Raw genomic sequence first — 7055 nt, 5'->3', positions numbered from 1 at the left:
CTGTGTACAAATCCTTTTGAAATGTTCAAAGATATTCATATCTATTAATGCTTGGATCCTTACAGAACCTTTAAGTAGTGAGGCTGACAGATAACAAGACTGCATAAATCTACCTAATAGTTTTGTGGTTGAGGTGAGTTTTGAACTAAAGGCTTTTTGGCTCATGTTTCTTTGCCTCTGCACTATTTTATCTTCATAGCATTTCCTTGAGTTATAATACAGAGAGAGAGAGAGAGAGAGAAGGGAGAAAAAAGGAAGATTTTTTTTCATTTTGGCCCTACACACCTGTTTTATGTGCCATCAAGCCACAGTGACTCTAAGAGGGTTTTCAAGGCATGTGAGATATTTAAGGAGTAGTTTTACCAGTGCCATTCTGCAGTACATTTCCATGGCCAAGCAGGGATTTGAGCCCATGTCTCCTGAGACCCAATACCCCACACTATCCACTACATCACTGTCGTTCTTTTCCAGAATATGACCCTTGAGGAAATGACGCCATGGCACAGACGGGTTCCTGATCCCAAACCAGCGGTTGGAAAAGTTATTCCTTTGGGCCCTTCTGCTCCCTCACAGAGTTCTTTCTGTATTCGCGAAGGCTTTCTTTCTCCTTACCAGTCAGATTGCTGGTAAAAGGGTAATTCTCTCTTATAGAATACAAAACCGATTATTTGAAGATCAGCTCAGTCTGAGGGTCTCGTGAGAACAGGCCAAAGCCTCATGACCCCAGGTTGCCCATCTCCACTTTTAAAAGTCTGAACACCCCATGTTGTGTAATGGTTAGATCTCAACTGGAGTGATACTGGTTTAGATCTCCACACACCATGGCATACCCCTTCTCTTAGCATAGCCTATCTGCAGATGTGGTGAGGAGAAGAAGCATTGTGAATACTGCCTTCAGTGAATTCAAGGAAAGGTGGAAGCAAATGTAATAAGCAAACAGCTTTAATGAATCCAAACGTCAAGGTCATGAAAAAATATGGCCCCATTATGATATTTTATTTTACATAATAATAATTATCATGTGCCATTAAATCAATTCTGATTTATGGTGATCCTTTTTTAAGGATTTTCCAGTTAGACAATACTCAGAAGTGGTTTACCATTCCCATCTTCTGGGGGGCACCCTAGGACTGTGCAGCTTGCCCAAGGCCAAAAAAGGATGGCTCTACTAGCAGGAAGCCCAGTGGGGGGAATCCAACACCCAACCTCTGTTTCTGCAGACAGATACCTAAACCACTGAGCTATCCAACCAACTTTATCTTACATAGATACCCATTTTATATCATATATTCATGGTGGCAGAAAGTGAGGAGGAACTAAAGAACCTTGTAATGAGGGTGAAAGAGGAGAGTGCAAAAAACGGCCTGAAACTCAACATCAAAAAAACTAAGATCATGGCCACTGGCCCCATCACGTCCTGGCAAATAGAAGGGGAAGATATGGAGGCAATGACAGATTTTACCTTCTTGGGCTCCATAATCACTGCAGATGGAGACAGCAGCCACGAAATTAAAAGACGCCTGCTTCTTGGGAGGAAAGCGATGACAAACCTTGACAGCATCTTAAAAAGCAGAGATATCACTTTGCCGACAAAAGTCCGAATAGTAAAAGCTATGGTTTTTCCTGTAGTGATGTATGGAAGTGAGAGCTGGACCATAAAGAAAGCTGACCGCCGAAGAATTGATGCCTTTGAATTGTGGTGCTGGAGGAGGCTCTTGAGAGTCCCCTGGACTGCAAGGAGAACAAACCTATCAATTCTAAAGGAAATCAACCCTGAGTGCTCACTGGAAGGACAGATCCTGAAGCTGAGGCTCCAATACTTTGGCCATCTCATGAGAAGAGAGGACTCCCTGGAAAAGACCTTAATGTTGGGAAAGTGTGACGGCAAGAGGAGAAGGGGACGACAGAGGATGAGATGGTTGGACAGTGTCACCGAAGCAACCAACATGAATCTGACCCAACTCCGGGAGGCAATGGAAGATAGGAGGGCCTGGCGTGCTCTGGTCCATGGGGTCACGAAGAGTCAGACACGACTAAATGACTAAACGAACGATTCATGATAATAATATGCTGTTCCCTTCAGTATAAAATGTTTTCAAGGCAGCTTATAAAGATCTTATCTAAAACATCCATAAACTGCAATAAGAAAAGCAGCAACATAATGAAAAGGTGGCATCAGCCAAGATTCCCAAACTCAGAAAAAGTATTGTGCTGGTTATATTGATGGTCAAGTTCTTGATTGGTTCAGGGCTGCAGACAGTGCATATGGAACGGTCAGTGTTTTTGGTCCCCTTTCAGACTACATTGTTCTTCGTAGAGATGGGCATGAACCAGTTCATGACAGTTTGTAAAGGCAGCAGCCTCCCACACCTCCTCTGGCTCAGTCTGCCACTCACAAGGCCCAGCCTTCATAGTCTTCCACTGATCTTCCAGTCCTGGCAATAGCTCAGCCTTCTCTGCCCCCTCCCCCTTGGCTGATCTCCCACTCAGACAAAAGGGCGGGACAGAGAAGGTCTCTGCTCTTGTTTGTGACTGGGAGATTAGCCGAGAAGGTGGGAAAAGCAAGCAAACTGGGCCTGGTGAGTGGCTTGATTGGCTGTGGAGGCAGGGGGGAGGAGCAGCAGAACCTGTACCGCTGTTTTTACAAACTGGGATGAACCAGGTCTTGCCCCATTTGCAGGTCTTAGATGTTGAACACAATAAGATCTAAAATTACATTTGTGTCACAAGCAGCCCTTTCATACCACATTTAGTCTGTGAAAAAGTGCTCTGTTGTGTGCATACGTAAATCAGTAAATAATATTGATTTCACGCTTTTATAATTTGTCCAGACTTACGAGGCCACAGGAGGCTACACTGCAAATAATCTTCCAGGATGGAAGAGAAGAACCCTATGTCCATTTGCTGTCTCCTTTGAAATGGGCAGGAAAGCAGTGTAATGAAAAGCATAGTCCAATCCAGATGCTGGAGGTCTCCAGACTGATGTTGTTGTCTTGCAGCTCCCATCAGCCCCATGCAGGACAAACGGCGAGGGCTGATGGGAGTTGCAGTCCCACAACAAGAGAAGGACAACAAGTAGCCCACCAATGACTGGGTCTGATCTAATTTGGCGACCCAACTCAGTAGAAATGTCTCCAATTCCTGCCTGTTCCGTCAGGCCACTTCAGCACAGAAACCATGGGCAAAACGACCTGTGATAATCTGTCGTGATTCACTTCCCAAGCACAGGGAAAATGCCCACTAAGGATGGTCAAGGGTTTCAGTCTTTGTGAATTCTAATATGAATTGATCTGCTCTTCACCTCCTTGACAGAAGTGTATACTACAGTGTCACAATCCACTGTATCTTCAGATAAATAGTGTATTTTGTAGAAATAAATATTTTAAGGTCAATACATATTTATACACCTTTCCCCCCCTCACACACACACACAAATTAAAGCAGAAAAGACTTGTGAGAGACAAAAATATATCCACAAAAATCGCATTGTCCAGAAAAATTCCAACCACTCATTTCTACAATAATTACATTTAATTTTTTTGTCACGCACTAGCACTTAGGAAACAAGTCACCAAATGCCTATTGGACTGGTAGGTCCTTTCCCAACCTTTAATTTAAACAACTCTCCCAATGAAACAAAACCAGCTCAAGGTGGGAGGAAAATCACCAGGCGCCTACATTTGCAGATATAGGGACAACGAAGCTCTTGTAGTGGTTTGGGACTCCAACTCACTGCTAGAATATGATACCTTCCTGTTGAAACACAGTGGATTCTAAATTCTGTGGTAAGGAATTTGTGGCCCACCAGGCTGTTGGACTAAATTTCTTGTTATCCCTCACCACAGGCTATACAGGCCAGGACTGATGAAAGCTGCAGTCCCACAATGTCTGGAGAGTCACAAGGTGCCCACCATAGTATAATGCATCCTGCACAATGCACCCAAAATTACAGTTTTCTCTCTGCAAGAGAGATACTCTCATACATGCTTAGCAGCCCTATTGAATCACCCCAATCGTCATAAACGGCTCCTCATTCTGGTTTGTTATGATTAAAAATGCTCGTCTTCCAGCGAGGCCTTGGAGTGGAACCCTGCTGGAAATTGAATCATTAATATTCCCCTCTCCTGTCCATGGCGACGATTTCTTACCTTTTCGCAAGCAATTGCTACTAGGCCAACAGTTTATGCTCCGAAATGAAAGGAGGCCAAAGAAAATTGCGATCCTAGCTGTATGCACCCGCAATCTACTTTCCGTCACCTCTCAGTTACATCTGCCAAAATCCGGAACCTGTGGCAGTCAGTAGCATGGATCCTCTCTCTTGACGTGTTTCATCATTCTGCACTGCTCATTCCTTGTTTGCTTGTTCAGCTAAAGGACCCAATAGGACTCAACCCTTTCTGGGTAAGTTGCTCCATGTTAACATTCACAGTAACGCTCAGAATGGAGAAAAGTCCAAAGAAAAGGGGAATCTCAAGGTCAGAGTTTAGAAAGTTACTTTTTAAAAGTAATTTGTTTCCACCACTCAATGTAGTATTGCAAGTATAATTTGAGAATATTACTCATTTTAATGTCAGAGAAGTAATTTGTTGAATTCCCTCTCTATGCTTCCCAAAGACTTGTTGATTTTAAATTTAGGATTGATAAGAGAATGGCAAAAAAACATGTTTGAAATGCCTCTAAAATACACTTCAGAAGTAACTTCTAAAAGTAACAAGAAAACATTACTTGTTACAGCATGAAAGTTCTCATTACAGCAAGAAACTCATTACACTGCTCATGAAATACGACTTTGTGGTGTGGTTAGAAGAAGAAAAGTAACTAAGTACAAATAAGATGTGGTGGTGCTGTGGGCTAAACCGCAGAAGCCTGTGCTGCAGGGTCAGAAGACCAAGCAGTCGTAAGATCGAATCCACGCGACGGAGTGAGCGCCCGTTGCTTGTCCCAGCTCCCGCCAACCTAGCGGTTCGAAAGCATGCAAATGCGAGTAGATAAATAGGTACCATCTCGGTGGGAAGGTAAACAGCGTTCCGTGTCTAAATCACACTGGCCATGTGACCACGGAAAGATTGTCTTCGGACAAACACTGGCTCTATGGCTTGAAGAGCGGGATGAGCGCCGCCCCCTAGAGTCGGACACGACTGGACAAAAAATTGTCAAGGGGAACCTTTACCTTTACCTTTACAAATAGCTACACAGCTTGTAATTCATTACTTCCAGCTTTTGCCCTGGTTCATGCTGAGCACAGAATAAATATTTCAATATGATTACTATACAATGAAAAGAAATGCAGTAAAGAGACTTAATGCTTACACTTGGTCTCTTGCTTTACTCTTGGAGAGCTTTTCTCTTATACAGTTTAGCATCGGTCAAGGTTCTTTTGAAGATTCCTCTGTGTATTCAAGACTAGGGTTTTAGCAAAAACAGTGTGAAGATGATCCTAAATCCCAAATGGAGCCCCTTTGCATTTCTAACTTGTTGATGGCATAGGATCTGCCTGAACTGCCTGAACTAGCAGTTCCCACTTTTTATTAGTTTCCAATATGAAATACGTCAGAAGCAGAAACCTGCACAAACTTACGCTGTGAATATGCAGTGGGGAAATACAGCTTGATCTGCTGTATATTCACAGTTTATCAAATCAAGTTTTTCCAGATGAATCACTGTAGCCATCCAGACACAATTTGTAGGAGTCGGCATAGCAGAGGCAGAGATCTCTATTTGCATGGAGCTCCAACTGCAGAAGCTGCCCTAAGGTACTAACAATGTGCTAACTGGCAATATCCACCTCTTTTTTGTGTGTATTTAGTTCTCCTAACTGCTCTAGTGAAACCTGTTCTAGGGCTGAGCTGAAACCTAAATATTTTTTAAAAAATCAATAGAGTCTAGGGGTGCTCGGTTGAGAGGAACTGGCACCCCCACAAGCGGGTGTGGATTATTGGATTACTGTCCAATTACACTGGACAGAAAGTGGACAAAAATTATATAAACCCAATTGGAACAAATTTAATTCACTCTTGCTGACTGCACACGAAAAAAAACCCCCAATGTATTCTCGAAGGCTTTCTCGGCCAGAGTTCTGACTCCTGTCCTCTGAAGATGCCGACCACAGAGACTGGCAAAACATTAGGAAGAAAAGCCTTAAAAACACGGCCAAACAGCCCGAAAAACCTACAACAGCCAAGATAAAAACAATTCCCCATTCAAAAAAGATGATTCCACAACAGACTTTTGTGCATTGAGCTTTACATCATGTAGTTGGTTCTCACTCAAATTCATCTGTGCCCTGTCTGATGTAAATTGCAGAGTAAATAGCCAGTGTAGCTGCTCCCACTGCTTCACCTCTGTAGACTGCTGAATTTGTATAAACTTGAGCTAAGTACAAACAGAAGGCAACCACAAGGCTTACAAAGATGATGCCCTTTTTACATCATTGCCCGTAGCAATGAGATTAGGGCAGGACAAGATGATGCAGAAAATGAATGACTGCAGCTGAAAACCACAACCTTCCATCTCTTCATTCCCCCTCTTCAAAGCAGATGAAAACCTAATGAGTGACGCAATGTCATTGCAGCGGAAAACCTCCCTGTCCTTACTTTGTCTGACTAGCTGCCAAAAGCAAAGGTGAAAGACTTCTCAACATGACATCACTGCATTGATATTTACAATTTGTCTCCATAATGAATAAGGAGAGGAAGCTTAAGGCTGCTGTTTTCAGAGGCAGCCATTACTCCTCCAAATCATCTGCTTCTATCCTTAGTCTCACTATCTTCAATGCCTTGTGTAATCTCCATGTCCTTCCATGCACTGAGTCCAACTGTAGAATAACTCCAAACAGGCGAATTAGGAAAACAGTATCTTCGATAATTTGATAAAACAACAGAATTGTCTAATTTGCTGAAGCAAATCTGCTAGTAGTGCAATCCCATCATGTAGGAATCCGGATCTCGGTTTAATAGCAAAGCGTAATAGGGCAGTTGCAGGGCTGACTCAAAATGGGAGTGAGGAACAGTGGCATGATTTCAAAATGCGTCTTGTATTCCATGTTCTCTCTCTGC

This window comes from Pogona vitticeps, chromosome 1 (genome assembly GCF_051106095.1).
Source record: "Pogona vitticeps strain Pit_001003342236 chromosome 1, PviZW2.1, whole genome shotgun sequence".
Lineage (NCBI taxonomy): Eukaryota > Metazoa > Chordata > Lepidosauria > Squamata > Agamidae > Pogona > Pogona vitticeps.
The sequence above is the reverse complement of the archived record's forward strand: the minus strand, read 5'-3'. Positions refer to the sequence as shown.